Genomic DNA, 21,794 nt, shown 5'->3' on the forward strand with positions numbered 1-21,794 from the left:
AAATATGCCGGAAAAAGAAAATTCCAGTAAGTTCCAAAAAAGCAAAACCTGAATTTTCCAGGCAGGCAACTGTTTACATAACATTTACATTGTATTTTCGATTATTTGCATATCATTTGCATTCTATTAGTTATTATAAGTAATCTGCTGTTGCTGCTGCTAAATCGCTTCAGTCGTATCCAACTCTGTGCGACTCCAGAGATGGCAGCCCACCAGGCTTCCCCGTCCCTGGGATTCTCCAGGCAAGAACACTGGAGTGGGTTGCCATTTCCTTCTCCAATGCAGGAAAGTGAAAAGTGAAAGTGAAGTTGCTCAGTCATGTCCGACTCCTAGCCACCCCATGGACTACAGCCTACCAGGCTCCTCCGTCCATGGGATTTTCCAGGCAAGAGTACTGGAGTGGGGTGCCAGTGCCTTCTCCGTATAAGTAATCTAGAGATGATTTAAAGTATATCATAGGTCGTACAGTAGGTTATGTGCAAAAAATTGGTGTTTAGAGGCTTGAGCGTCTGTGGATTCTAGTGTCTGCCAGAGCCCTAGAACCAGTCCCCCTCAGATAATGAGGGCTGTCTGTACTGGGAGAGCTTCAAGTTCAGACACTAATGTTGCCTAATCTCTTTCCTTCTCTTTGTACCTTACCATATGACTTAACAGTCACTGCTTCTGTTTTTCCTACAGAAAATTTAGGCAAATGAAGGCATTGACGAGTATTCTGACTTCCACTTAACTTCTTATATAATCCTTTGAGCAACCCATTATAGGAGAATGAAGTCATTGGGGACTTAGCGAGATAGATGAAACATTCTAGATATAGGAAAAAAAGTTCTAAGCAGCTAAAAGACAATTGGAGTGAAATACATCAGATGGATGCATGAGATGGCGAAGATGCTGAGCATTTAGTTAACCAGGTAGTAGAGGGTAGGAAGACAGGTGAGCACTGAGAACTTGATACTTGATCATTATCTGGAAGGTAATGAAAATCTTCCTAAAGGACAGTTGATCAGAGCAGGGATCAAGAGCTAAGACTTGAGTCGCAGGATTGATTCTCAGAGGGTTGAGATGGTCGGCATGAGACCCAAGATTGGAAGCTGTATTTGAAATGGTTGTTATTGACCAGGGTCTGTGACCTAGGAGACAATTGTTGCAAGGATGCCATTTGTTGGTATGATTGTAGAGAAAAGTGTATTAGCTTACTATGGCTGTGTAACAAATTACCACAAATTTAAGGGTTAAAATCACACCTATTTGTTAGCTCTTGGTTTTGTAGGTCACAGGTCTGGATGGCCTGCTGTGTTCTCTGCTCAGGGTCTCATGAAGCTGAAATCAAGGTGTTGGCCATGCTAGGCTCTCATCTGGAGGCCCTGGGGAAGAATCTCCTGCCAGGGTCACTCCGGTTGTTGGTAGAATTCATTTTCTTGCAGCTGAAGAACTGAACTCTCCATTTCCTTGACAGCTGTCAGGTGGGGTCCACTCTTTCTTCCTAGGGGGCACCTATGTTCCTTCTCACATGGCCATTCATTCTCAAAGCAGCAATGGCACTGTTAATCTTTCACATACTTAGGATCTCTCTAAATTCCTCTTCCACTCTTGAGTTGAAAAATCTCTCAGCTTTTAAGGGCCCGTGTGGTCAGGTCAGGCCCATCTGGATCATCTCCTTCCCCTGATGTCAACTGTGCTTATAACACAACACAACCAGGGGAGAGATATCTCATGGCCCTAGGTTCTGGGGATTAAGGCAGACATCTTTGGCCACCATTTCCAGCATTCTGCCTCCCACAGAAAATGACGAAGGTTTTCATCTCCTACTTTACTCCTTTGTAAGCTGTGCCAAAGAATTGATGCTTTTGAACTGTGGTGTTAGAGAAGACTCTTGAGAGTCCCTTGGACTGCAAGGAGATCCGACCAGTCTATCCTAAAGGAGATCAATCCTGGGTGTTTGATTGGAAGGACTGATGCTGAAGTTGAAACTCCAGTACTTTGGCTACTTGATGCGAAGAGCTGACTCATTGGAAAAGACCCTGATGCTGGGAGGGATTGGGGGCAGGAGGAGAAGGGGACGGCAGAGGATGAGATGGCTGGATGGCATCACCAACTCGATGGATATGAGTTTGGGTAAACTCCTGGAGTTGGTGATGGACAGGGAGGCCTGGCGTGCTGCGATTCATGGGGTTGCAAAGAGTTGGACACGACTGAGCAACTGAACTGAACTGAACTGAACTGAAGCTGTGTTGCCTCTGATAAAAGTCAGTCCACTCTCTCCCAGGGTTAAAGGGCAGGTGAGAAGCACTGTAACTTTTCCTTCCGTCCCAACACTTGCTTCTTCCTGCATGGAAATCTATGTCTTTGAGCGTTCTTTGTATGACTGCCTCCTGGATGTGGGTGCCATGAAACACCCAGAGGGTCCATCAGTTTGGTGCATCTCAGGGTTGTTGGGAAGAGACGTATTGGAGGCCCAGATAGCACAAGAGGGCAGCACAGAGCAAGAGCTCATAAATGTTGAAATGCAGACTCCTCTGATCCTAGGCCTTTCAGATGTGATATGTCCTGCTGCTGCTGCTAAGTCGCTTCAGTCGTGTCTGACTCTGTGCGACCCCATAGACAGCAGCCCACCAGGCTCCCCTGTTCTTGGGATTCTCCAGGCAAGAATTCTGGAGTGGGTTGCCATTTCCTTCTCCATCTGTCTTCAAAGCATCATGTCCCCCAACATGGCACATATAACATGAGCTGACCATAAGTGTACCCCAAAAATCAGCTCTCAAAAAATCTGCTTCTTGGAACCTCGTTTTCTCCAACTTAGAAATGGGCAGATTTCATTCAAGGGTGAGACCTTTAAAATGGAAAAATTCATTTTTTGAATTCCAGCTATGTAAAGGTCCCCATTTACAAGCCTGATGGTGTGGTACAGTGTTTCACAACCTCTTTTCATTACTAATCCACCATGGAGCCTTTTCAAGCATGTTTTCCTAATTTCCCCCTCCGTGGAATTTTAACACTACAACTATACTGTATGTCTATTTACATATCTGTGATTTGTCCATAAAAAGTAGAAGATTTTTTGCTGCTAAGAACTAATTTTCTTTCCCTGGGGACAGTACCTCTCTCGCTGACAGTGCATGTTGTAATGGGAAAAAGGAAATTGCTCAGTTTTTAATATTTATTAAATCTTCAGTATTCATGGTCTATTTGAGTTGGCATTTGGCAATAATACTAAAACATACTTAAGATTAATCCTGAGGAATCATAAGAATCTCTAAACATGAAAAGTCACCCAATATTTTATATTTAATGTAACAACTTGCAAAATCAAATGTGAAGTATGATTCCATTTTTGTGGATAAGATGTATAGAAAACTGGCTGGGGAGATTGATCTACCAAATGCCGCTTCTTAGTGGTTACATTCTCCTCCAGGCATTTTGCTTTGGGGGAATTTTATAAATGAATTCATCTCACAGTTGTGTCAAGAAAAGTATTATTAGAGAAGGGTTCACCCTTCTTTTTTTTTTTTTTTTTTTCTTTTCTTTCAACATTTAAAGTGAGTGGGCAGGATCATCCACATGTTAGCAGAAAGAAAAATTTTTTGCATGGTCCACATGACTCCTTTAGCTCTCAAGAGGGCCTTGTGCCTCCAAGTTGATTGTTGTATTCTTCTTATTTCTGCTTGAATGCATGTACATTATTTTCTGCAGAGAAATACCACCTACAAGGGAGTATTTCTTCTCTCCTCACCAGGTTTTGATATCCCCAGAGTCCCCTTAGTCCTGTTTGTTTTAGGTATTTCAGGACTTACTGTAGGATTATATGTGGTGAGTTTTTAAGCCCTCTTTTTAAAGTCATCAACTGCTCCTAATCTTAGCAAAATGTCAGGTTAAACTTTTGACAGGTTTGGGAACTTGACATTTTGTAGCCCACTTGGAGTTATAGGCTGCTTCCATTCTGAGCACCTTGTTCCAATTTACATCAGAGGGAATTATGTGCAGGTCAGGGCTGAGAGTAGGTTATAATTAATGGGATGGACAAGTGGGTTTTTTGTGTTTCATAAAATAAAATGGAAATCACATGTGCTTAGAACATTTACGTGTTTTTATATATTTACATTTATTCTAGTAAACATTAATTATAACTGATATATTTCTCCTGTGAACTTGATAACTGGGAGGTCAAAGCCATTGTTCACTGCTTAGAAAGGATGGATGACAAGCTGGTTATACATTAGAAATGAGTAGTTGGGGAGATACTGGTGAGCGAGCTGGTGGAAGTAATTCAGTGTTAGGTTTTTGTCCTAATTTTCTCTCATGTTTAAAGCATCCACTTGCCAATATGATCCAGATGTCAGTCCTTCTCAGGGAGACTAGGGAGTGCTTAGCTTGTGAAATTGGTGAGGACACATGACCACTGCATAAGTATTAGTCTTCTTTTGTTTAAGTTCAGAAGTAGTTGAAGCACTACCCGAATTTACAGCATCCAAATTTTCTTTACATTTATACATCAGAAACTTCCAACTCCTGGTGGATGTAGCAGTAGTATGTTCCTGAGGAAAGCAGTCTTTTGAGTCAGAAAAATCCAGATTCTAAACTGGACTCTGCCCTCTGCCAGCTGTGTGGCCCCAGGCTGTGTGCTGTGTGCTTAGTCACTCAGGCATGTCCGGCTCTTTGCGACCCTGTACTCTGTAGCCCGCCAGGCACCTCTGTCCGTGGGGATTCTCCAGGCAAGAATACTGGAGTGCATTCCCCTCCTCCAGGGGTGGCCTGGGGCAAGACGCCATAATTCTGAGCCTCAGTTTCCCCATCTGCAAAATGGGGGAAATGATACAGACTATTTAGGGATTAGAGACACTTTATATAAAGTATTAGTCATTCAGTCATGTCCGATTCTTTGTGACCCCATGGACTATAGCCTGCCAGGCTCCTCTGTCCATGGGATGCTCCAGGCAAAAATACTGGAGTGGGTTGCCATTCCCTTCTCCAAGAGATCTTTCCAACCCTGGGATTGAACCTAAGTCTCCTCCATTGCAGGCAGATTCTTTACTGTCTGAACTATAAAACATGCCAGTAATGTGTATGTGAGGGAATGGAAGAAAAAAGGAAGCTCAACAGAAACCCTCTGTAAATTGCATTACCTGTCAGACATTTGGGTGTTAGGTGTATTAATGCATTCTTTATTATTGTCTTGAAGTCTCCAGCCCCCCCACATAAATGTTATTTCATTAAGTTATTTCCTTTTACAGATGTTCTTTGTACAGAGGAATCAGTACAAGGACCCTGTCCATCAGGGTTTGGTGTTGTTCAGTTGCTCAGTCATGTCCTACTCTTTACAACCCCATGGACTGCAGCATGAGTCCTTCACCATGAGTTTGCTCAAACTCATGTCCATTTTATCAAGTTTGCTCAGACTCATGTCCACTGAGTTGGTGATGCCACCCCGCCATCTCATCCTTTGCTGCCCCCTTCTCCTCTTGCCCTCAATCTTTCTCAGCATCAGGGTCTTCTCCAGTGAGTCGGCTCCTTCATCAGGTTCCCAAAATATCAGGGTATAATAAAATAGCTAAGTAAGGCATCATGAAACCTTTCTGCCCTGGTCTAAGGAAGCCATTTAAGTATTTAATGAAAGAATAACTTTGCGTGTAGATGCATGGTAACAATCTACAGGATTTCCTGATGCCGCTTCCACAAATGAGCTGGAAGAGTGTTTGTCGGTTTTAAATGCAATGAGCCGAATTGCCCTCGGGTTCCTTAACACTGCTTTTGAGTATCCCAGTTTACTTTTTCTTTTTGGAGTTTAATTGTTGTACAAACATCCCAGTTTAGAAAGTTTCTGCAGAGCTCTCCAAGGTTTTAGGTCTGTAGTATTCCTTGAGGGGCCCTTGGGGGACGGGAATGTTCTTAGGTTTTGGGTATTAGTACCCTTCTTCAATGCAAGCCTTGGTAAAAAGATACTGAGAGAAGACAGTATAGATAGAAAGGCAAAATGAGCAAGAAGAAAATCCCACTGATCATGGGCAAAGTCTCCACTGAGTTGCAGGTTGGGATCTAAAATACATTTACTCAGTGTACATGTCCTCAGTATATACTCAATATATTTGTGCCAAAGACATATTAGTTGGTAAAAGTAACACGTAAATGAGTATATTTATGCCTTACAGTAAACTCTTTTAGGGTTTAATGACTATACCATTTTCAAAACACTGTCACTATTTTGGCATCATTGATCTACCTATAAGGATATGTTCTGTAGCTCCATGAGTGAGGTGTGGCTGATCTCTTCAGCTTCATTCAGTCCTTTATAGAAACCTTTACAAAAATCATTGTGTGATTGACATGTATATGGTACTATGTATAAAATAGATAAATAATAATAGCCTTCTGTAGAGCACAGGGAACTCTACTCAGTGATCTTTGGTGACCTAAATGGGAAGGAAGTCCAAAAAAGAGGAGATATATGTGTATGTATAGCTGATTCACTTTGCTGTACAGCAAAAACTGATACAACATTGTAAAGCAACTCTACTCCAATAAAAATTAATGGAAAAAACACCCTATGAGCCCAGTAATTAACAGAGTTTCTGACAAATAATAGGATGTCAGTATGCTTTAGGTTTTGCCTAGTGCTGCTTTGACAATAAGTGCATGATAACGCCTCTTCCTTCTCCCCAAAGGTGTGAGGTCAGAGAAAGAAAAGGAGAGGGAAGGGGAGAGGGAGGGAGGAGCATGAGCCCAGTCTTATCTTCCCACTCAGTGTAGAGCATCTGGAATTGGAAATGATCTTAGCTGACATTTTCCAATCTCCTACGCAATGCAGGAAAATTCCTTCTAAGATAATTTCAACAAAGGGCAGGAAGCCTGATGTAAGACGAGAGGTCTCTTTCTGTAGGGTGGTGATTTGGTTCAGTATGGTGGTATTATTTGTAGGTTGAGGTGGCGTGGTGTAGAGTTGGTGTGGGAAATTGGGGTGAGGCCTGGACTGGTGGTGACCACATTGTGGAGGGCCGTTTGGGACCAGTTTTGAGCTGCCATTTTGTTCCATTGTGGAACCTAAATCCTAGTGCTTTCTCAGTGAGTTTAAATATATCCATCAAAGGAATTTATGTGGTCTTTTAATATATGTTAATAAAATTGATTGAAAGCATTATATTAAAATTATTTTTTATACTTATTGAACATCAGGGAGAGAAGGAAGAATTTTTGCCAGTTTCCTTTGGCACAAAAACATGCAAAAACCTTAACTTACCCGAATTTTGCCAAAAGAATTCAACCTATTAACCACAATTTTCTATATTATACTTTTCCAAGAGATCCAAAGAAAAAAAAGCAACATTTTGGATTAATGTGAAAATTGATTGTCTTGGATACAAATATACATTCAACTTCGATCTCTTAAATCTTCTCTATTTACTATTAAAGGGGAAAAAAGATCTTTTTATAATAATAATCATAAGGAACAATGAAATTTGGGATTACCTAAGAATCTTCCAATTAGATTCAGGATACAGTTTGTAAGTTATGCAAGTAAAGTGGACTCAAGCATTTTAGGAATGTTTCGACAAGGACTTTTTTCTAAAAAAGGTTTCTGTTTGGAGTTCAGTTAACCAGAAAATTAAATTAACCGGAACTCTTCTATTTCCAGAGAATTTCAATTACTTGGAGTTTGACTGTACTTTTATTGTAGTCTTGCTTCCCATGCAGATGTGAATTCCATGTTCTTTTTTTAAAATGTGTTTTATTGAAATATAGTTGATTTCCAATGTTGTGTTAATTTCTGCTGTAAAACACAGTGATTGTTATTTATTTATACTTTCTTTTTCATATACTTTTTCATTATAATTTATCACGGAATACTGGATGTAGTTGCCTGTGCTATGCAGTAGGACCTGGTTGTTTATCTCTTCTATATATGGTGGCTTGCACCTTCCATTTTCTGATTTATTTCTTGCAGAGTGCTTAAGGACAATGAGTACTCGAATGAGCAGGATAGTGGTGGCTTTTTGGTTTGGGATTTTAATTACTACTATTAATATCTATCCATCTACATTGATATCTATAATCTGTATGTAGAGAGATAGAAGCAGAGCTCCCTGGCAGCACTGTTTATGTTTAGAGAAATATGAGTAGATAATACTTTCACTATGACTTGACTTCGATCTTTCTCTCCCAAGTATACTTTTTCCCTTTCAAACCTGCCATTTAGAACCGAGGAGTATTTTTTTCGAGACAGAACAATGTTTTCATCTCTGTTTCTTGAAGTAGTACACAGAAGGAAATGGCATCATGGTAAAAAGAATTTATAAGTGAAATTGGAATGTTTTGCTAAAGATAACCAGGAAATAAGGAGTGAAAGCCCTCAAGTAGCACAGAGGCCAGATGGTCTTTTTTTTTACTGCAGTCACTAAGCAGGAAATTCTGCTTGATTAAGAAGACGCTGGTCTTGATTTTCATTCACTGATTTTGAGGTCCCTTTTTTTTAATGGGTATATGTGTACACACACAAAACCCACAGATTTTATTCAGCCAGTTGATTGTTGGTGTCATTGTTAGCAGGACTCTTCTGATGAGAATGCGAAGTCTTAATGATAAAGAGGGAAATGGGTTCCCAAGTCTCAGCTCTGAAAGAACTTGGGATTGACACACTCTACCCCAAACAAGCCATCATTACCATCTCCAGCAAATTGTTGTAGGGTCTGGTGTTTTGTTGTGTTTTCTTTTGATAACCCAGAATGAGAAAAGCTGCATACCACAGTGGCTAAGTAGGGTTTTGTGAGATACAGGGTAGACTCAGGGGAGAAAAATAGAGGTTTTGGGGTTCAACACTCCAGGGGGCTAATGTGCATAAAGGACCTGAGTTTAATCCTCAGAGCTGCCAGTCAGGATCATGATGAAGAAGCACCCATGCAAAGAATTGCCTCTGGATGCTGCTAGGCTGGGGTGGGCACGGGATGCTGGGCACCTCTCTTTGGACTGTGATGTTTTAGCCATTGATATTGAGGGGAGCTTGCCTGGCATTGACTCGGACACAACAAAGCACCCTTCTGGAAAGTCACCCTGCCCTCGCCTTACACCTATTGCTCAGCACCCCAGGAGTGAGCAATTTTCCAATCTGTAGTCTAAGGAAGAAAATGAATAGAGTTGCGAAATGGAATACTTGCATCCATTCACCAGGGAGAGTCACTTGGTGGAATTTGTAATGGAATGAATAGATGTAGACAACAGGCAGAACTGTTTGGAGCCGTGCCCTGAATCCGGTGTCTGTTGATTTAAATAAGGAAACTACGTAACAAGCCAGCAGTCCTTACCATAAAGCTGATAAATCAGACAGCAAAAATTATTTTGTATTTATTTTCAAAAGAAATATATCACCACTTGAAGATAGCTTAGCCACCTGGAAAGGTCACTGTTCTCAAAGCTAGACATTTTTTCATAAGTGAATTTTTAAGCCCTAGGTTGCACCTCAAGTACTGACCCCTTGAAATGTCACCTTATCTTATATTCAAAAAGCCAGCTTCTTAGAAAATTTGATCCAATGAAAAGATAAAATGTGCAAGATGAAATGCACACTTATTAGCTTAAAATGGACCTTTTTCCCCCCCTTTAAGAGTCACATAATCCTAAAGCACAAACAAACAAGACCCTAAGATCACAGCATTTGACATTATTTCCAGGGTAATATAGTGAGTTCCCATTTTATAAATCACATTTATCATCTCTCTCTGAAATAGGACAAGGAAACCTATTTTGATAATGCAAGAAAAATCTCAGAGTTTCACCAGCCTTGAGAGAATTTTGGAAGAGTTGTTAGAAGCCTGATAGCATTTATAGGATTTGTTTTCATATGGATCACAAATATGTATATACTTTACATAATTTTGTGCACAACTATCAAGCTGTAAAGAGTTTAAATCTTGGCTTTTAGGCCAAAAAGTCTTTGGGGTGGGGATAACACACTGTCTGAGAATTGCTGGCTACATAACCCCCTCTCTGCCCGCCACTCTGTCCTCTCCTAAACCTTGTGTGCTTCCAGGTAGAGTGGTCTGCACCCACCACCCAGACTCCCCAGACCCTTGCCTTGGTTTCTGCTGCAGCCACAGTAGCAGCTCTTTTTTTCTCTCATGAGAGTTCCGTCTGTAGTCATCTCCCTTCTGGCCTCTTCTTGAAGAGATGAGCTCTGATGATCATGATCTGACGGCCATTCCAATTCTCCCTAGCCAGTGAGTTTCTTTCTGTTGAGATGCCTTTTGTTAATGCCCTTATTGTCAGCAAGACCCCAACAGAGCTCTCAGGCACTGGGACCATTTAGTATTAATTCATCTTTGATCCTTCAGTCATGAAGCCCTGGCTGTTCATTTCCCCTGTGCTGTTTGTCTACTTCTTTCCTTTCCTTTTTGAAATTTCTTCTCCTAGAGAGACAAAAACAGGTAAGACCAGAGAAAACCAATGAGTCTTGAAATGTCTCAATTTCCTTCACACCCTTTTGTGAAACCCTAACTGCGTGTCCATGGTTCCTTTCAACTTTGAGTTAATATCTTGCCACTAAATATTCAGACATTCAGGGAATTCTAAGTACTGTAGTTCCTGTTATTGGGTTTTTTTTTTTTTTTTTTGGTCCACTGTGTGATGGTGACTTTCCTCTCTCAAATGGCCTTGCCCAAGTAAACAAAGAGGTCACTGATTCCCATAATTTATCATTTTGTCTTTTTATGTTAGAAATAGTCAAATTTGGACTTTAATGTCCTTGAAGAAGAGATCATTCCTTAAGGAAATCTGAAACTAAATATTTAACAGCCTGAGAGACTGAATCATAAGTCTCTGGTCAAACGCTGGAAAGTTTTATCCTGAAATCAAGATGTTCTTTGCTTGTTTACTGGCAGAGGAAAAAGACAAAATATCAGCCAAAAGCCTCCACAGATCTGAGCAGAAATAACTCCTTAGCTAAAGCTGACCTGCACTCACCCCTCTGCCTTCTAGCAAGTCATCCTTTCCGTTTCCTTTGTTTTATGTATGGTTCCTTGAAATTACCAGGTTTTCTCACCAGTTTCCCAGTTTATTTTAAGTCTACCTCATTAAAATTCAGCTTCTTCCAGGGTATACCTTTGGTGCCACATTCACTAGTGCATTCCCAGGGCCCCATCAGTGCCTAGTACACAGCAAAACCTCAGAAATACCCATTGATGAAAAAAATAATCAGAGAAATGACTTTCTCTCTGGGTGTGCTACAAAATCATTTTAAAAGAATTTTTTTTAATGCTTAAAGAAAGCCAAGTGAATGTACATAAAGGATTCCTAATGTCATAAAAGTATAAAACTAGCTTACTCTTCCAATCTCTTAAAATGAGTTTAGGTTAAGAGTAGGCAAGAGTTGAAGTTCTAGACCAGTTAAAGGCTGATTTGGGATAAATGAGGAAGTTATTAAGGATTAATGAAAAAGTCTGTTTGGGCTTCCCAGGTCCTGCAGTGGTAAAGAATCCACCTGCCAATGCAGAAGAGACACAAGAGACACTGGCTTCAGTCCTTGGGTTGGGAAGATCCCCTGGAGTAGGAAATGGCAACCTGCTCCAGTATTCTTGCCTGGAAGACTCCATGGACAGAGGAGCCTGACAGGCTACAGTCCATGGGTCTCAAAGAGTCAGTCACAACTGAGTATGCTCACACACACTGGGCAAAACCTATAGGTGGGGCTTACCTGCTCTCTGCCAGTTTTCCTGGTGTCAGCTGACCTTAGAGGATGGTGGGGATAAAAGACATGGAACACTGTCTTGTGAGCTCCTCTTACTTCTGGTCTTCCATGGTACAGGAGTCATTTGTGTCAAGTTAGCTGGCTAGAGAGGACAAGATGGTTGGATGACATCTCTGATTCAATGGACATGAACTTGGGCAAACTCCAGGAGTTGGTGCGGAACAGGGAAGCCTGGCGTGCTGCAGTCCATGAAATCGCAGGGTCGGACATGACTTGGTGACTGAAGAGCAGCAATCGCTGCCTCTGCCATCACTGCTAGAAGGCCCAGTGGTGATCTCAATTCTTGGGACCACTACTGACCACATCTCCAGGAGGAGATGGAAGCGTTTCTTGAGGAATAATTCTTCATGGCTTTCTTATGGTTCTGTACCCCTCGTTAGCTGAGGTGCTGACTGCCTTTGTTCCAGGCTATCTTTCTAAGGATTTTTGTACAATGAATAGCCTTCAAAGGTTGAAAGAAAACATCTCCCCCCAGGGTAGAAAGCAGGATTGTTGCCCATTGTAATAAAGAACATGACACCCTCCAGGGCAGATGCTGGGCTTGTTTGCTTGCAGTCCATTATCAAAGATGCAGGTTTCCAAAGCTTGGGCTTGCTCAGCTGAAATGTAAACCCTTGTGTGTGTCACTTATGCCTAGGCTGCCGCTCCATGGGACTTGGTGACTTGTGAACAGGAAACACACGCTGCTCCCTGGGCCCTGACTCAGAAATGTTGTTTGTCTAATTCGGGACTCTCGTGTCTTCTGCCAGTGCTTTTCAGGAGGCTAACTGACTAGCTTGCAGGTAGCTTGAAACCCTTCACTGTTCTTGATGGTCCCCCATGCCCCACCCTGTGCCAAGGTCCTTTATTTCCTGCAAAATCAAAAATTCTGGCAAGGGATTCATGTGGGACATAGAACCCTTTCCTGAGGAGCAGAGAACTGCAGCCTCAAGACCGTGGTAGGCAATCCAGTGGTGATAAATAGAGGTACGTCCAAGTCTAGGAAATCGACATTGTCTGTATGAAGATGATTACAGAGTGACTACTGTAATAATAGGAATGCTAATTTATTACTCATAGACTCTTCCTTCATGTAAGATACTCCATGAATGTTATTCAATGAATAAATGAATCAGTAGCCTTCCTGCTTCCAAACATGGTTTGAAGAGATTTCCAATGGAAAAAAAAAAAAAAAAGATCATTTGTGTATTGAAAGAAGAATGGGAAGAGGTGATTCAGGACAAGAAGGGGAGGAGGGTATGAAAGGTACAGTTTTGCCAGGCACTTTTAAGACTTTGTTTCACTTAATTCTCAAAGGACCCTTCAATAAGGAAGCTCTAGAAAAATATGAAACGGCTCTGTGAATGTAAGGTCCATTGGGTAGCTGGCTCCTATCTACCTCTGCTAGGAAATGGTGCATGCAGAGTTTGAACTCAGGTTTATCGGATTTTGAGGGACCCATTTCTCTGTACAACATCACACCGATGGCCTCATCCCAAACTGGGGCTTGCTGACAGCTCATCAAAGAGAAAGGTGGATGAAATGCATGGTCTAAAAGAGGAAAGCCTATTAGGTTCCTCTTTCATGGGTTTGCAAAGAGGTGAACATGACTTAGCAACTGAACAACAACAACTCATCTCACAATAGAAGGAAAGAATGGGGAAAGGGAAAAAGAAGAATACAAGGCACATGTAGAGAAGAGGAAAAAAAGCCTGCAATTTTAGCTACAATGTCAGATAGGATATATTATTTACTGTTCTGAACCCCTTCAGCTTAGAAACTGCAATAATAACAATAATCAATCTTATTATGTAAGTCCATTAAACTAAACACCGATGATCTTATTAAGTGTATCGTTCTACTAGCGTCTTTAGCAGAATTTGCATTGGAAGAAAAGTATAAGATGATAAAAGCATGACTTGACAAAACCTGGCTGTTCTGTTAATGTTAGCGAGTTGGCTGCAGCAATTGTTACTCAGAGTAGAACCTTAGCTTCTCTGGGAGTTCTGGAAAGCTCTATGTAAAGGTTATCTTTAAAGTGTAAGAGCATGCTCTGAATGCAGACTTTTTTCTTTTTTTTTTTTTGGTAAGAAAAAATTGATTTTCTTAGGAATATATGCTGTTAGCTCAGCTATCTAACAACAAAAAAAGAATATTTTGTTTCAGATGGGGCAAAACATAGATCTAAAAATTTTAAGTGGATCATGGTTTGAAAGGGGAGTGATTAGTGTGATTTTAAAGCAGTTTTAATTTTATACTTTAAAACTGTGTGTGTGTGTGTGTGTGTGTGTGTGTGTATTAATGATAACCTAATTTTACTGCCCCAGACTTAAAGATTTCTTGCTGCCTGGAAAACTAGTTCATCCATTAGTACTGAAATTGATTCAAGGTATTTGTGCTCAAATTTCTCCCAAGAAGCTTCCCGCCTTTGTTCTGTAGGGACACCCAGTTCCGACACTGTTCTTAATATCCTGTTTTCGTTTGTCAGCCCTCTTGTCCTTTTCAATGCCCTGTTCCCATGTTCCCTGTCTGTCTCGTGTGGTGCTTTACAATAACAATTCAGAACAAAAGAGTCCCTCCTCTTTCTGTTGCCTTAAAAAAAAAAAAAAAAAAGACTTCATTCCCTGACTGTAGGGCTTGAGTGATCACGGGAAGTATTGAAAACATGTTCTTCATAAGAGTTAACCAGGAGTTGTAAAGGAGGGTTACTTTTCTTTATTTTTTAAGATCGCAAAGTGGCTTCAGGGTCTTGTGAACACAAGGATTTTGTGGATGGCTGACTTTGAAGTGGAGAGTAAAAGCAATTTCCCTGGGAGTTGGTGAATGACAGGGAGGCTCTTTTATGCAAAGAGTCAAACATCACTTAGTGCCTGAAGAGCAACAAGGAATAACCATTGCAAGTCCAGCCAAAAGCCACCGAAGGTGTTAAAACGACCGGTCGCTGTGTTGACAGAGAAACTGAGAGAAGTTCCATCTAAGGACAGACTGTGTGGTTGTGAAAACTGTCCTTGAGGAGAGGGAATGGTTTGGGGAGGCTGATTCCTGGGGTCCGTTTCTAAGGCAGATCCCCGTAGCATCCATTTCCCTCCAGCTGTGACCATGAGAAATAAGTAGTCCAGAATAGAGTGAAGCCAGCCAGAAAGACTAAAACAAATATTGTCTATGAACACAGGTATCTGGAATCTAGAAAAACGGTACAGAGGAACCTATTTGCAGGGCAGAAGTAGAGACGAAGGCATAGAGAACGGAGTTGTGGACTGAGTGGGAGAAGGAGAGGGTGGGATGGATTAAGAGTGTGGCACTGACCTATGTATACCACTGGGTGTGAAATGTGGGTTTGAGCTGCTTTTTCCTTCTGCGGCTGGACGGTTCTCCTGTGACCGTGATTCAGTTCCTTTTTTGGCCTTTGGCGTGAAAACCTTGTACAAGGAAGATACAAACCTACTCTGATAACTTCAGCGCCACATGCTCTGAGTCTGTGGAAGGTTTTTGCATCCTCGCCCCATGCCTGCTCGCTTTTGAAGGCAGCAACAGGGCAGTTGAAATTAAACCCAGGGTTAGAGACAGTGTCTGTCTGCAACAGTCCCTGAAAGGCAGCAAGATTATCCATTTTTGGTCAAGGCATTGTAAATATAAGCAGTCTCTTAAGAGTGATTGTGCTGTGCTTAGTCACTCAGTCGTGTCCAACTCTTTGAGACCCCATGGACTGTAGCCCGCCAGTCTAATCTGTCCACGGGATTCTCCAGGCAACAATACTGGAGTGGGTTGCCATGCCCTCCTCCAGCGGATCCTTCCAACCCAGGGATCAAATCTGGGTCTCCCACACTGTAGGTGGATTGTTTAACGTTTGAGCCACCAGGGAAGACCCTTAGAGACTGGGACACTCAAATAAATGAAGCTGTGCTGAGGAGTCAATTGTGACGTCAGCTTCAATGAGCCCTGTTATTTCTTCCTGTACATAATAATGTGTGTATCACTAAATCTATGAGGTTCAAGGTGAAACTGGCCAAATACCTCATTTACTTTGATGTGGACACTTATTGCTTTACCCTACATGTACCGTGGAACAGGAAATGGCAACTCACTCCGGTGTGTTCTGCCTGGAAAATATCATGGACAGAGGAGCCTGGTGGGCTACAGTGCAAAGGGTTGCAAAGAGCTGGACACAACTGAGCGACTGAGGAGCAAACGTGTACCAATATTCAAAACATTAGGACGTTTAATCAATTGTGAAAACATTGGGGTCATTACTTATAATGAATGGAAAAATGTTCCTGGGTGAAAACAGCGTGAAATCTGGGTTGGGAGTCATGGCATATGTAATATTACGGCATGAATTGCTATGATACAGGCAGTGTTGGAAGTGTTAGTCACTCATTCATGTATGACTATGTGACCCCATGGACTGTAGCCCGCCAGGCTCTTCTGTCCATGGGATTCTTCAGGCAAGAATACTGGAGTGGGTTGCCATTTCCTTCTCCAGGGGATCTTTCTGACCCAGGGATCGAACCTCAGTCTGCTGCACTGCAGGCAGACGCTTTACCATCTGAGCCACCAGGGCTGATACTATGATACAATGTATATCTAAAATATATGTATTTCTTTGGAAGGAATAATGCTAAAGCTGAAACTCCAGTGCTTTGGCCACATCATGCTAAGAGTTGACTCATTGGAAAAGAATCTGATGCTGGGAAGGATTGAGGGCAGGAAGAGAAGGGGATGACAGAGGATGAGATGGCTGGATGGCATCACCGACTCGATGGACGTGAGTCTGAGTGAACTCCGGGAGTTGGTGATGGACAGGGAGGCCTGGCGTGCTGCGATTCATGGGGTCACAAAGAGTCGGACACAACTGAGTGACTGAACTGAACTGAACTGATGGGAAAGTAAATGGCAACCCACTCCAGTATTCTTGCCTTGGAAAAATTCCATGGACAGAGGAACCTGGCAAGCTACAGTCCACAGAGTTGCCAAGAGTGAGACACCACTGAGCAACTAAATCATGACCACGTGTATTACTGTGATACAACATACACCTAAAGAGGTTCAAGTAATCTTCTTTGTCTAAAATTGGATCAAGAATACTAGCGTAATTCCTGGCAAAAATTGATTCTGTTTCTTTTCATACGAAATAGAACGCTTGCTGCTCAGCCGCTCAGTCGTGTCCAACTCTTTGCCACCCTTTGGATGGTAACCCACCAGGCTCCTCTGTCCATAAATATTTTCCAGGTGAAAATACTGGAGTGGGTTGCCATTTCCTCCTTCGTGGTACACATATAATAAAGCAGTATGTGTCCACAGTGAAAGTAAATGAGGTATCTGGCAGTCCAGTTTCACCTTGATAAATTTAACACACCAACTCTTTCCTGTTTATATACAAGAACCACTCATTATCATGGGCTTACTCAGTGGCTCAGTGATAAAGAATCTGCTTGTGATGCAGAAAACACAGGAGACAGGGGTTCCATTCCTGGGTTGGGAAGATCCCATGGAGAAGGGAATGGCAACCCACTGAAGAATTTTTGCCTGGAGAATCCCATGGATAAGAGGAGGCTGATGGGCTGCAGTCCAAAGGGTCACAAAGAGTTGATCAAGACTGAAGTGACTTAGCACGCACACACACACACACACACACACATTCATGCTACTAGTAATATTCCAATTTGTAGATGAGGAACTTGAATCTCACAGCTTAACATTTTCATCTAGCTGCTGCTGCTGGACTACAGCCCACCAGGCTCCTCCATCCATGGGATTTTCCAGGCAAGAGTACTGGAGTGGGGTGCCATTGCCTTCTCTGTTTCATCTAGCTAGTAAGTGATATCTCAGTGCAGGAGTTCTTACCAAGAATTCTGTGTTTTGACAAGAATTACATACTGAGTTACATATTAAATGACAGAGTTAATTATACATTCTTAAAATTCATTATGCTGACAATGAAATGATGCTTTTGAACTGTGGTGTTGGAGAAGACTCTTGAATAGTCCCTTGGATGGCAAGGAAATCCAACCAGTCCATCCTACAGGAAATCAGTCCAGAATATTCACTGGCAGGACTGCTATTGAAGCTGAAACTCCAATCCTTTAGCCTCCTGATGCTAAGAGCTGACTCATTGGAAAAGACCCTGATGCTGGGAAAGATTGAAGGCAGGAAGAGAAGGGGATGACAGAGGATGAGATGGTTGGATGGCATCACCAGTCCAATGGACATGAGTGTGAGTAAACTCCGGGAGTTGGTGATGGACAGAGAGGCCTAGCATGCTACAGTCCATGGGGTCACAAAGAGTCAGACACGACTGAGAGACTGAACTGAACTGACTGAATGCTAACTATGGATCTTGCGGCCATTAGAACTTCTCCGTGGGAACTATACTTTTAATAAACTGGTACTCTTAGACAACGTGATTTAAGAAGTTAATCCAGGCCTCCCCTGGTGGCTCAGGGGTAAAGAATCTTCCTGCAAATCCTGCAACTAGAGAGTAGCTCCCATGGAGCAACAAAGACCCAGTGTTAAGAAAAGCTAATCCAATCAATCCTAACAATTAAAAAAAAAAAAAAAAGATGCAATCCTCTTTCTACTATCATGGAAGGGAATTCCACTGTCTTCCCAAGTTAAGACACCAACAACGCAAAAACTTCAGCAAAGGGAAAAGACTGGAATTGAGTCCATGACTATTTGCCCTCCAGTGGACACGGCTGGCCGTTGGCAGTGCGGAAGTCTTAGGTTCTACCCGAGCCATTTTCAGCCACAAAGCAATTCTTGGCCAACATTCCAGAGTCCAGTTTTCTGACAAAGTTCAGGAATAACCAGTCATTTTCCCCTTTGTATTAAATTTATCTTCAGTGCCATTTTACTATGTAGGGTTCACTGGTAGCTCAGAGGGTAAAGAATCTGCCAGCAATGCTGGAGACCGTGATTTGATGCCTGGGGTCAGGAAGATCCCCTAGAGAAGGGCACAGCATCAACTCCAGTATTCTTAGTGCTGCCCTGGTGGCTCAGTCAGTAAAGAATCTGCTTCCCATGCAGGAGACTCAGGTTTGATCCTTGGGTGGGGAAGATCCCCTGGAGAAGGAAATGGCAACCCACTCCAGTATTCTTGCCTGGAAAAATCCCAAGGACACAGGAGCCTGGTGGGCTATGGTCCATGGGGTCGCAAGAGTCGGACATGCCTTTGAGACTAAACCACCAGCACCAGCACCAGCACCAGCACCAGTAGTTTTGCCTGAGAAATCTCACGGACAGAGGAGCCTGGTGGGCTACAGTCCTTATGGTCCCCAGAGTCCGACACGACTGAGCGACTTTCACTTCAAGCACTGTCATAGATAGTGGGTGGGAAATGCAATCTTTACAAGGAGCTTAAAATCAACCTCTTATAAAAGCAAACTAAACAAACTGGAATATCACATGGTCATGATCTTTACCACTGTGTCTTCAAGGCCATGGCCATCTAGTCCCAAGCACCGTGCAAGGCACGGTTTAAGGAAAGCGTCGTACAAAAGAATGCCAAAGGGGAATGATATTCCAAAATACAAGCTGAGTCTTCCAAAAATCATGTCAACACTCCCAGATTGCATTTCTTCTGACAACCATGTTTTTCTTTTCTCTCTGTCTCACTTGCTTTCTCTGCCTGCTTCCTTGCATCTCTCAAAGACTCTCTTTCTCGATCTTTCCTAAATGGAGCACTTAGCGATCTTTCCTCGGAGAAGGCGATGGCACCCCACTCCAGTACTCTTGCCTGGAAAATCCCATGGACAGAGGAGCCTGGTAGGTTGCAGTCCATGGGGTTGCTAAGAGTCGGACATGACTGAGCGACTTCACTTTCACTTTTCACTTTCATGCATTGGAGAAGGAAATGGCAACCCACTCCAGTGTTCTTGCTTGGAGAATCCCAGGGACGGGGGAGCCTGGTGGGCTGCCGTCTCTGGGGTCACACAGAGTCAGACATGACTGAAGCAACTTAGCAGCAGCAGCAGCGATCTTTCCTAAATAGAGCACTTAGCGACATTCTCTGTGATTGTCGGCCTCATTCTTTACAGACTCTGCTCAGAACACCTACCCATCAGTCACAGAAAGTGTGCTTGGCACTTCCCTGGTGGTTCAGCGGCTAAGATTGTACACTCCGAGCACAGGGGGCCCAGGTTCGCTCCCTTGTTGGAGAACTAGATCCTACAGCCTGCAACTAAAGCTTCTACATGCTGCAACAAAGACTCAGCTCAGCCAAATAAATATTTAAAAAAAGAAAAGAAAATGGGGGTGCTGGGCAAGCCAGTTCTTTCCTCCATGGATGTAATCCAAGCTGCACGAGACACAGAGTCAACACAGTCTGCCCTGAGACATCTCTAACATAGCTATCCCTTCATCCCCCAGTGCAGCAGTATTGGGGTGTTCTTATAAACTGATTAGGGTTTCTGGGTCAGGAAGAGCCCCTGGAGGAGAAAATGGTAAACCGCTCCAGTATCCTTGCCTGGAGAATTCTATGGACAGAGGAGCCTGGCGGGATTCAGTCCCAAAGAGTTGGACACGACTGAAATGATTTAGCATGCATGGATGCGAACACGACTTCACAATTCAGACTCTGGCATCTAGCGGGCTTCTGCTGGACCACCATGCGAGTTCCTTTAACACCCAAGTGCGTTCCCTTTCACGTTTTACTGGAGGAAGCGAAGCCCACACACTCTCCATACATCCTTCATATTTACCCACTGTCCCCTTTGTGACCCAGGACCCTCTTCAGAACACCACATTACCTTTAGTCACCATTGCTCCTGAGGCTCCTCTTGGCCATAACAATCTCTCAGAGCTTCCTTTGTTTTTGGAGATCTTGAGACTGAAGAAGGACCTGGCAAATATTTTGTAGAATGTCTGTTCCTACTGGGATGTGTTTGAGGTTATTCTCACGACTAGATTGGGTTATAGCCTTTTTTTTGGAAGGAAGGAAGGAAGAATTCAAAGGCACCACATTCTATCAAGGGAATATATGACCTATAGGTCTTCCACTGGGGATACTGACTGAAGTCTTAGCTCTTAAGTTTCCTAGCTCTTAAGTTACTTCCTAACTGCTTTCCTTGTTTTAACCACTGGAAGAGACTCACTCACCACAGCCTGTAAGTAAGGAGTTAGAAATTCTATACCACATCTTCAAGTGGGAAGTCATTACATAAATTACTGGGAATTCTGTGCCTCTGTGTTGGAGCTTCACTAATCATACCATGAGATGAGATGGTTGGATGGCATCACTGACTTGATGGACATGAGTTTGGGTAAGCTCCGGGAGTTGGTGATAGACAGGGAGGCCTGGCATGATGCAGTCCATGGGGTTACAGAGTCGGACATGACTGAGTGACTCAAATGATACCCATCTTTTATTGCCAATAATAGCATTACTGGACATCCCCTGGTGGGTCCAGTGATTGAGAATTCGCCTGCCAGGGCGGGGGACACAGGTTCAGTCCCTGGTCTGGGAAGATCACACATGCTGAGAAGCAACTAAGCCTGTGTACCACAATTACTAAAGCTTTGCTCTACATCCTGGGAGCCACTACAAGAGAAGCCTCTGGAATGAGAAGCCTACATTTTGCAACTAGACAATAGCCCCTGCTCGCCGCAACCAGAGAAAGTCCACACGCAGCAATGAAGACCCATAGCAGTCAAAAAAAATTTTTTTAATAAATTAATTTTAAAAATAACCTTGCTATACAGAAAAGGATCAGTGCTTTTCTAAACAAAGGAGGAATCTGCTTTCTCCTATGAAACACTGCTGCCTGAAAGAACAATGCTAATAATTAGACATTTCTGAAATAGTTTCATGGCAGTCATTTGTATAATAAATGACTTCCCTAGCTATTGAAAAATTACATTAAGCAGTTCAATAAGCTAAAATGCCAAGGAATTTTGCAAATATTTAGTTTGTGCATTGTATCTGCCAAACACTGGGTTAACACCTCAGAGACCAAAAAAAAAAAAAAAAGCAATAATCTATCCTAGGGGACTTCCCTGGAGACAGTGGCTAAAATTCCATGCTCCCAATGCAGGTGGCTGGGATTCGATCCGTGATCAAGGAACTAGATCCTACATGCTGCAAGTAAGACCAGCA

At 42.6% G+C, this 21,794-nt stretch overlaps 1 long non-coding RNA gene across 2 annotated transcripts in view; it reads left to right on the forward strand.

Annotated features, from left to right (window-relative positions):
- Nucleotides 1-21,794, forward strand: part of LOC104970622 (uncharacterized) — a 70,330-nt gene that overhangs the window by 27,208 nt on the left and 21,328 nt on the right. The gene's annotated exons all lie outside the window — the stretch shown is intronic.

This window comes from Bos taurus, unplaced genomic scaffold (genome assembly GCF_002263795.3).
Source record: "Bos taurus isolate L1 Dominette 01449 registration number 42190680 breed Hereford unplaced genomic scaffold, ARS-UCD2.0 contig_X_unplaced, whole genome shotgun sequence".
NCBI lineage: Eukaryota > Metazoa > Chordata > Mammalia > Artiodactyla > Bovidae > Bos > Bos taurus.